The sequence below is a fragment of the Oryzias latipes genome, chromosome 3 (genome assembly GCF_053564925.1).
Source record: "Oryzias latipes strain Hd-rR chromosome 3, Olatipes_Hd-rR_3.1".
Taxonomy (NCBI): Eukaryota; Metazoa; Chordata; class Actinopteri; order Beloniformes; family Adrianichthyidae; genus Oryzias; species Oryzias latipes.
The window spans coordinates 25850975-25861589 of NC_136239.1; the positions used below are offsets into that span (position 1 = coordinate 25850975).

The following is a 10615-nucleotide window of genomic DNA, read 5'->3' on the forward strand; positions in this document are numbered from 1 at the left end:
ATCACCATTGCTTGTAATCAATGCTAGGAATTAAATTTAAAACAAACACATCTGATGTGTAAATGTAATTTTAGTGTCACCCCAAAAGCACGAAAAATAAAATTACACAAGATACAAGCTTAACTTAGAGGATATATCATGTTGGTCCCAAGGAAAAGTTGTAAAAACTCCAAACTTTACATCTGACGATATTCACTAAAACATGCCAGTGAAACCGTTCATCTTTATCTCTGTGCTCTGGGGGTTAAAAGGCCATCAGTGGCCTCTGCCTCCTCCCAGTTCAGCACTGTGTAACCTCCCGGCTGCCCATCTGAGGCCTCTAATGCCCTCTGCAGCGCAGGGTTATTGAGTGGTGAGCAGATAAGGAAACTGGCTGGAATTATTTTCTGGTATGACGGGGTGGAGGATGGGGAGAGTGGGTGATGTGGTGATTGGGGGAGGGGGGGGGATTCAGTAAAAAACCATGAGGGTCATTTGTCTGCTTTGCTTGGATGGGCAAAGGAATGTCAGAACCAACAAAAAACAGGTTATTGGCCTTTCAGATTCTCAGCAGTAAAAGTCAACAGCTATTAAACAGAGAACGGACTTACTTACTAACAGTACACTATTTATGAAATAGGGATTCAATTAAAAAAAAAAATCTCAGCATTAATGAAACATTAACATGAAACATGAAACATTTACATTTACCTATAACTTGAGGTATGAATTGTTTTTTAATGTTAAAAATGTCAAATTCTCCATATCTGAAATGTAAATAATACTGGATATAAAAAGCAAATAATCAAAATTATATTGATTTTAAATCATAGATGATTAAGCATAAAATGACTTGTTTTTTGTAAGAATCTCTGTAAAAGTATTTAGATTTGACGTAAATACAGGCACAGAGAGAAATGCAAAATCAAAGCATTTAGGAATACTTCCATAAACAAAAAAAAACAATACATGGGCCTTAAATCTTTTGTTATAGATGAAATATGACATTAAAAGAATGTAAGATTAGTGCTACAATAGGCCTTCAATAAATTAAAAAATGTTAGATTGAACTGAAATCCTTTAAGTCACCTTTCGTGTCTTGTCTGCCCTTAACGCTCTCTTTTTGTTTCAGAGAGGCTTTCTTTGCTGCCGTCTGTGGTCATCTTGGAGTTGAGCTCTTGTGCTTCGGTTGTCTCCAGCTGATCTTTTTATCAGTTGTCATCATCTTTTTTTTGGCAACATCAATGCCAATGAATTCCTAGCATCACAGAACAACCACCCAAGAGCAGCAGCAGCAGCAGCAGCACCTTATAATGAAACAATTCCAATGGTGTCCACCTTGGATGGACATGTTATAGAGTTTGTTCATGAGTACAAGTACCTTGCTGTTTGGATTGATGACTCCCTCACCTTTAAACCTCATTTAGAAAAACTTGTAAAAAAAAAACCTCAAACTTAAACTTGGCTTTTTCTTCCTTAATAAGTTGTGTTTCTGTTTTTAAGTAAAAAAGCGTCTTGTCGCTGCAACTTTTTTTTAATCTGTGCTGGATTATGGTGATATTTTGTATGCAAATGCATCATTGACACCGTGTATCCTGCTTCCCTGAGGTTCATTACCAACTGTAGATCTATGACGTATCATTGTGACCTGTATACATGAGTACAATGGCCTTCTCTGGCCACTAGAAGGCAGGGACATTGGTATACTTTTATTTACAAGACCTTGCTTGGATCACTGCCTCCCTACATTTGTTCTTTAATCACAAGGAGAAGTGTGGAATCTTACTCTTTAAGATCTAAAGACCAGTTGTTGCTTTCTGGTCAGAAAAGAGCTGGGGAAAAAAGCCTTTGTCCACTCTCCTCCTTTTGCTTGGAATATGCTGCAGAAAGACTGGAAACTAATTGAACTGGTATCTGTAACCCTTGTGCTATCCTAGACACTTTAACAGTGGGAGTTGGGTCATCTAGACCCACTAGACAGTGAGCTGAACCTTTTTTCTTCAATGATTTGTGAACCTCACTGGTGTCCATGGATTACATGAAATCTGTCCACCTTTTTCATGGTAGGGAGAACACGTCAATGTAAGGGTGGGGTCATCTAAGATAGAACAAGAGTTAAATGTTTTTAAGAACAAGCTCAAAGCATCAGAGACTGAAACAATAAAGTGCAACTGCTTTTTAGGATGTATGTGGTTTTAATGATGTTTGTTTTTATGTATTTTTTGTACTGAAATGTGCTGCCTCTTGGCCAGGACTTCCTTGGAAAAGAAGTTTTTAATCTCAATGGGACTTTCCTGGTTAAATAAAGGTTAAATTAAAAAAAATAATCCAGAGTACCATATGCATGGATTATTCTGGCTGAAGCGATTTTGAGAGGTAGGCTACATAGCCGTTTGTCAAAATGTCAGTCCGTTTTTTTTTAAAGTTTCAAACACAGTTTGGGTTTAATTGTGAATATGCCAACAAATCTAACGTGTAGCCGTGTCGGATTACGCTTTTTCACATTTAGCTAACAATGTTGTGAGTTAGCATAGTCACAGCAACATTTGCTTCACTCAAACAGTGTTGTAAACAGGGTCTGTTTGAGTTACTGATATTGTGAATACACTAGCGCGGCCAAAGCTTCTAACGTAGCTCATTTGTAGCCTGTTACAAACAAGTTCTAGTTACTGTGAACGCAGCTGTTAACGTCTGGCTGTCTGACGGACTTCTCTCTGACTCTTTTGATTTGCTCAATGCGTCTTATCCTTCCATGCGCCTTTTGTATGACATTTCCAATTCCAAAACAGACGGTGCGCTTTTAACCTGGAGTTAACTATAGTGCAGAAAATACAGTAGTTGTTTTTTTATCTTTATAGAAAAGTTATATGAAACTTTTTTTAATATTCTAAACTTGTGTCAGTTTAAATTGTCTTCAAAGGGACTTGAGTATCTTTGTCGAACATTTGAGCTGTTTTGATTTTTATCTCTTGGTCGAAGCATCCTGGATATAATTTTTGGGTTTGGAACGTCCAAATGAGCGCTCTTTTAATGTAGAAAATACTGGAGGTGTGTTTGGTGTTCAGACATGCTGTGCTCACAGAGTAAGAGAAGGAGGAGGGGGGTAATGAACCCTGGGGTCCTGTGCTGGCCTAGTAATGGCCCAGTTTTATCATCCTACGACTTCCTGTTGCCTCCTCTCCTGGGAAGGCCTGCTGGATCTCCGTTGGAAGTCCTCTGATAAAAACCCAGGCTAATGTTCACATGCTGCTGGGAACCCGAGTGAAAAAGTAGAAACAGAGAGGGGGAGAACGGCAGAGAAGAGCTGACTGTAATAAAACAAAATGCCACTGCCTACGCCTCTTTTACATACTCAGAATGACACAGTGATAGAAAACAGTGTGGGGTCATGGTGGCAAAAAAAACCATGAGAAACAATTTATCACAGATTTTTGCTGTGTGCCTGCTCAGATCAGACAAAAGGAAAAAGGAACATTTTTATTTTTGGTGTTTTTGGCCCCACATGAGAGCAGGTCCAGTCAGAGGAGAGAGGCATGTTAAATACAAAGATTGAAGAGCTATGAGACCAGGAAGACAAGCGTGAGGATGACAGAATTTCAGACAGTCCCATGGTACAATGCTGGCTTCCTGCACTGGGAGACAAAAAGGAAAAAAACAGGAGATTTTTTTGACACAAAGAGTAAAATAACAATAATTAGTGGCATATAGTAGGCTGAGAATCTTGGTCTTAGCACAATAACAGGACTTAACATTTAAAATTGAAGTAAAAGAGTTGAGGCATTTATGAGATTAACTATTAAGAAACGTAAGACACACATGCATAGAAGTGACCTAACTCTGTCCAACATCAAGCCCATATTTCACTCACAGTTTGTGAATACCTACAGGTCAGTTTCTCACAAAAAGTGCTTTTTCCTTTAGAAAGGACTAAACAGAATATAATTTGACATTTATTTGTTTTCTAGGCTGCACGGTGGCGCAGTGGTTAGCGCTCTTGCCTCACAGCAAAAAGGCCCCTGGTTCAAGTCCCGGCTGGGGGACATGAAAAATACATCAATTGGGGACCTTTCTGTGTGGAGTTTGCATGTTCTCCCCGTGCATGCGTGGGTTTTCTCCGGGATCTCCGGCTTCCTCCCACTGTCCAAAAACATGCTTCATAGGTGAATTGGCAACTCTAAATTGTCCATAGGTGTGAGTGTGAGAGTGCATGGGTGTGTGATTGTGGACATTCTACCCTGCGACAGACTGGCGACCTGTCAAGGGCATCCCCTGCCTACGCCCAAGTAGCCGGGATAGGCTCCGGCAGCCCCGTGACCCCGAAAGGGACAAAGCGGTACAGAAAATGGGATGGATTTTTTCTAGTAAATTACTTGTTTTCCTGTTTTCCAAACAGTTTTTTTACATTTTGGTTTCTAGAATATTCAGTTCTAAAATGTGATGCTGTTTTTTTCAATATTTGTTTAGCTTCTTTAATTGTCGCTGTCATCTTTAAAATGTTTTTGCATCGAGACATTTGTTGATGTGATTTGAACTTCAGGGCCACAGTAGTTTTTGCAATATAAAATGGGACATAAAGCTGCAGGAGGTTCTTTGTGACTCTATTACATAATTTCAAGAAAATCATGCCAGAATAAAATGCACTATTTATTCAAATAATTTCATGATGGTGTTAGGAAGTCTTACTTCATTACCTTTTCCTCAATTACAAGCATTACTGGATGGGTCTCCTAACGTGGTAGAGCAGTCATTAATGCAATTTTGGTTCTTCAATCTTTTTTACTTTACCTGATTTAAATAACTTTCCATCCATCCATCCATCCATCCATCCATCCATCCATCCATCCATCCATCCATCCATCCATCCATCCATCCATCCATCCATCCATCCATTCATCTATCCATGTCATGCAAGAGGAGATTATACTGAACTAAAGCTAAGGTTATTTTGATTACAAATCAGAACTCATTTTTAATAACACAAGGCATTCATTGCCCAACAACGACCCATACATTCATGAAAAGGAAAGAGAAGAGAAAAAGCAGAAAATGAAATAAAGCAGATTACGTGTCTTATGGAGTGGATGGACTGGTACAGTGATGGTTTGGGTTTCTTTGTTTTAGTTTTTCCTTTTTGTTTCTGTCATGTTTGAGTTCTGTTTCATGTTTTATTTTGAAAGGTTTCCTGTTGTGTCATGGTTTTGAGTTTTACTTCCCTGGTCCCAATCTCTCCTGATCATGTTCACCTGTGTCTTGTCAGTCCTGTTTGTAAGTCTTGTCTCTGCCTTCCTCTTGTGCTGGTCCATTACCGTCTGATTCCCTGTGTTCCTGGTGTCCCTGACAGTTGGTTTGGTTCGGTATGTTAACCCTGCTCAGCAGCGCTTTTTGTTGGTTTGAGTATTTGTGACGGGGTCCCGCCGAGAAAAGATGCAGAGGAGCCAAGGTGAGGAGGATTGGTCTTTATTGCCGACACAGTTGCTGCACGCAGGGCCATGCAGCACACAGCACAGATGCAGCACAGATAAAAACCCTTTGTGACTTGGAACCACCTGCCTCCTCATCTCTGCGTTTGGGTCATTCAATCCCCTCCATTGTGACAGTACAGACAAGACACAGGTGAGAACAACCAGGACAGATTGGGACCAGGAAGCAAAACTAGAACTAACACAATACGGGAACCCTTCAAAATAAAACAGGAAACAGAACTCAATACATGACAGTACAAAAATAGAAACAAAGGCAAAGAAACCCAAACCGTGACAGGTACGTCTCAACAGTTAAAAATAACCAGACCGGACGCAGAGAAAATGTTATGTTTTGCTTGACAATGGTGTGGCAATGAAGTGCAAACAGAAGTGTTCTTTTTGATAGCAAAAATAGTTTTTATTTCTTGTTTTTATTTCTTTTTATTAAATAAAAATATTTGCATTTGAATTATGAGTTTTGTTTTTGTGTTATTTACTTACTGTCCCTGTGAGAAGATGCACCATAACACTGACAATTACAGGCTGAATGTAGTGCAAGCATTTCAGCTTTTAATTCCTCTCTGCTATTTATAACAGACCCATAGCACCAGTTGGGATATTTTGGAGCATGTTTGGCCCTAAACTAATTTCTAAACCTGTTAGTTTTTTTAAACAACAGTCAATAACAATCTTTATGTACAGATTTTTCTTTCTTCTAATCCTGCAGTCAAATATTTGTTTTCAGTATCATCTGCATGTTGCTGTCTAAGTTCATGGCAGAACCTCCTCCTCATTTTATATGTACATGTTGATACTTCCACAGACGGTCCAAACAGGATGTCTATTATGGTAGAAATGAATGCTTTTTGTTGGTTTGTGATTATGATGGGCTATGACGTATATATTCAAATGAATTTCGCTTTCACAGTGACGGCTGAGGGAAAGCTCTGACCCCCAACCCACCACCCACATCACCCTGACTTGGCTGTACCAGGTAAGAAATTAACAAATACATATTGAGAAGCTGGCCGGATTTGTAATATTCACTTTGAAAAAATCTTTTTTTTTATGATTATTTGTGAAATTAGGAAAGACCACTTATTTTTTTAATCAGAGAAAGAAGATAATTAATTTAAAAGACAATTTTTAACATTATTGGATTTGTGATTTATTTTATATATATATATATATATATATATATATATTAGAATATATTGAAAGTAAATAAATTTTTTCAATTAAGTCAAAAGTTTCTTTTGAACGAAGTCTTTAAGAAAATGCACTTTGAGTCTGTCAAATATTTAAACAGTTCAGAGTTGTAAAAATGCCACACATGAGAAGCTGAGGGATGTGGATCATTAAGAGAAGATCAACAGAGCTTTTCCTAAACGACACAAATACGTTTGTGTCAATAAAACCAGGTTGGCTTTCGTCAAATCTAAATTCTAATTCACTTTAACAAAATTAAAAGAAAATGTAGCTATAGCAGTTATCCTAGTTAATTCATAATAGAAGTAAATCATTTTTGGAATGGGTTGCTACCACTGCAGGTTGCTCCTTATCATGCAGCAGACCTCCAGGAGCCCCTAACTAAACACACTCAGTTGTTGTGCAACTTTTTCCTTTGAAAAATAGAATATTTTGTCATAAACTATTTTTGGTTTGCGATGTGAGAAACGGTCTCATTGTTTTCTGATTTTGGGGTGTGGCCTTTTCTTTTTCCTTTATTCACTTATTGTTCAAATATAGGATCTTTATTGCTTAGAATTTATAACTATTGCATTCACAATTTTGATGCAATACACTGGCTGTCGCTCATTTGTAGCCTGTTACAGCCAGATTAGCCTGATGCTAATCTGGCTGTTTCTATATATTTTTTTCCATTTATATTTCTGTAGCAATCAATAACTGATTAGTGATTAGTTTTAAACAACACTAACATCATTACAGATATCCTTAACCTGTTTAAATTGTAAAATTGCTACAATTTTTTGTTGTTGTTGTTCAGTCAAATAAACAGAGATCACACAAACCAGTAAGATTTGTCAATTTTATCCTGTAATTTTTTTAATCTATTTTTATTCTGTCATTTATTTTTTCTTTCATTTATTTATTTTTTTTTTTTTACTGTCATGTTTTTATCTGTTCTTGCTGGAGAGCTGTTTGAACTGAATTGCCCTTGGGGATTAATAAAGTTATCTACCTATACCTTAGTAGGATAGGGGGAGAAAATGATGGAAGGTAAATTAGCAGTGGTATATGTCATGCTGTGTCATACTTTCTTAAGCTCCAACACAGAAAGGAAGCTGCTCAGCTGTGCTGTCTAGGTGGGGCAAATGCACAAAGCTGAATGAATTCCATTAGGGCCTAAATTACCTGTAATATTAAAACAACAGGCAATTACTAAGGCACCATTAGAATGGTACAGAGGTGTTTGCTCGTGCGTGTGGCGTAGGGTAACCATATGGTTTGGCTCATGGCGAGCCCACCGTTGTAAAGCTAACATTGTCATGACTGATGTATGGTGGCATGGTAGTGGGCTCTGAAAGATCCATTTGTCTTCGCAATTAAAGCTGAGAGGGGGAAGAGAGGAACTGGATATGGGGCCAGAGGGGTTAGGGGGCTACCCCCTGTGCGGTCCACATTTAAAAACATGTGGTGGGGGCAAAGCTGTGTGTATTTGTATGTTTTCTGAGAGAAAAAGACGGAGAGATTGAACAAGTGTGTGTCGGACAGTTGGACGCAGGCCAGATGAAGCTTGGGAGTTGTTTTGGCAGCTCCGTTTCACCTAAATGCTCCAACCCTCCCACTTTACTCCCTTCTACCGTATCTTTTCCTTACCATTTTCCCCACCCCTCTGCGTTTTGCCATGTAGTCAGGAATCTCTTCCCTGAGGCAGAGGCCACTTTAATGTGGGAAGCCTGGCAAAAGCAATCAGAGACCCAGACTCTTATATGCCTAACACACACATATAAACATGCACTTAAACTCAGACGTACACTCTGAGTAGTCTCTTATCTGACTTGACGACATAGCATGCATGTTCTCCATTTCCCTCCATGATCTAACACTGTCTCACCATCAAGCACTACAAGCTAGATAAGACCACATGAGGGAAAAGGGGAAAGAGGAGCTGTTATTACTGGGCTTAAAGCTCTACAAATCATTTTTATCCATTAGGCTAGAGTTTTCAACAGTTAGTCCAATAATTATGTGAACTACAAAGACATTCTTTGATTCTTGTCAGCGCATCCGGTTCATTCATAATGGTTATTATCTCATTTTATCAGAGAATTTTACTCAAGTACAACCCCACTTTAGATAGCCTCTATTTCTCCTTTTTTGTATTAATTGGGCCGACTGATAAATCAGTGGCTGCGCGAAAGGCTAGTCAGTACCAAAAAAAAACTTCCTTAATGTGTCTGCTGCATGTCTTTCTTAATTCTTGCTTTGTCTGGGACTCTGTGGTCTGTTGAGAGAAAGTTATCAACTTTGCATATAATTTTTTATTTTTTCTTATTGCTACAAGGTTTGAGAAGATGCTCATCATGACCAAACGTCTTTCACAGAGAAGCTGGAGTGGTCTACCACTAAGACTAAACAACACTTTGTGATGTCTGATTTGAAACACCAAGACATTTTACATCATCCAAATGTTTGCTCTGGTCGTTTGGTAACAAAACCTGCCTAGATGTTATTTTATTTATAACATTTCTATACTATATGTATAGGTTGTAAAAACATTTAAGCCCAGGTTTATACCATAAAAGGTCAGTTTTTTTGTTTTGTTTTTTACAGATTATGAGATCATTGTTTTGTTTCTAACAAGATTTGTAAGAATTTGTTATTCACCATTACAGAGCCTATATGTGGTGGTTGTACAACTTTAAGACCCACTCTGATGAAAATTGTGTTTTTGGTGTTTATAACATGTTCATGTGGAATTTTTCTGATGATGGAGAACATCTAAAAAAAAGAAGTTTAAACTGTGGTTCTGAGTATTTCTTTAATAAAATTGTTGTGAATCAGGAGCAAACCAGAAAAATGGTGTTGAAGCTACAATGACAAGCAACAAGGTAAATACTACTCCGCTTCAGTGTAATGCATCCACTTGAAAGCAAGAGATCCATTTCCGTCTTTTTTTTCATCGTCCAAGCTGGCATCTGGCTCAAAAAATGTACAGCTGGATAGCTCCAATATTGCTTGTCATTTTTGTTGCACCCATAATGGTAGCTTGGGGTAGTGAGAGGTTGTAAGCTGGAGAGAGTGTAAACAGATGGATGATGGTAAGTAAGGCGGGCTTACACCGCACCAACAGTCCCACCCTCAACTCGGAGACAAATTTCGAATGAACTACTGCTGCTCTGCACAGACAGTGTTCTGGAAAACAACACAGGATTTTGGATTAAAAACAGCATATGTACAATTAAAAGACCGCTGGGAACAGTTTTACAAGAGATCAAAAGGGGATCAGTGTGGGACTTCAATAAAAAAAAAAGAAACATTCAGGGGGGAGATTGCACATTTCCAAAGTAAAGTATAAAAGAAGTTTACAATGTAAATGACAAAAATTTAAATTTCTTGACATTTCCATTTTACCTGAAATTTTTACCTATTTTAAACTCTCTCCTAATGCTATCGAAAGAAATAGTCAAATTTTGGGAAACAAAAAAAGAAACATCCTACTTTCTATCTTCATTTATGAAACCAAAAGGATTTTATTATTGACCTTTTACCGAGAACAGGCACTGACTGTACTCCAGGTTGAGAGAAATCCCAGTAAAGATGGTATTTTTCAAAAACTTCCTGTGCTGTCCAACATTTATAAATTGGCCCTTCTCCCCCTGCCTCACTGCTGGTGCTCTAAAATGTAAATGAAATGTAATATTACTTCTAAGGGTCACACAGGAAGAAAACTGTGTGTTCAGCCTGTGATACTTTTTAAATCAAGGTCTCATCCAATCCCCCTGTTCCGTGTGTGCTGGAACATCTGGAGCAGGAATTAGCCCTTCGTCAGCGTATTTAATAATTGCTGGAGCGTTCACAGACTTAAAGGGATGCTGACAGGCCTTCCTGGATCTTCAATCTTGGTGACCCTTCACCGATTCAAAGACTTGTGACAACAGAAGTTACAGAGTGCCTTCAATCAAGTAATGCATATTGTGGTATTGTTA

At 38.3% G+C, this 10615-nt stretch overlaps 1 long non-coding RNA gene across 1 annotated transcript; it reads left to right on the forward strand.

The window, feature by feature from the left end:
• Window positions 1-585: 585 nt before the first annotated feature.
• LOC110014551 (uncharacterized) lies at window positions 586-10012 on the forward strand. The gene is made up of 3 exons (XR_002872493.2): window positions 586-5592; window positions 6370-6435; window positions 8971-10012. It is a non-coding gene; the product is annotated as an uncharacterized LOC110014551 (long non-coding RNA).
• The last annotated feature ends 603 nt before the right edge of the window (window positions 10013-10615 follow it).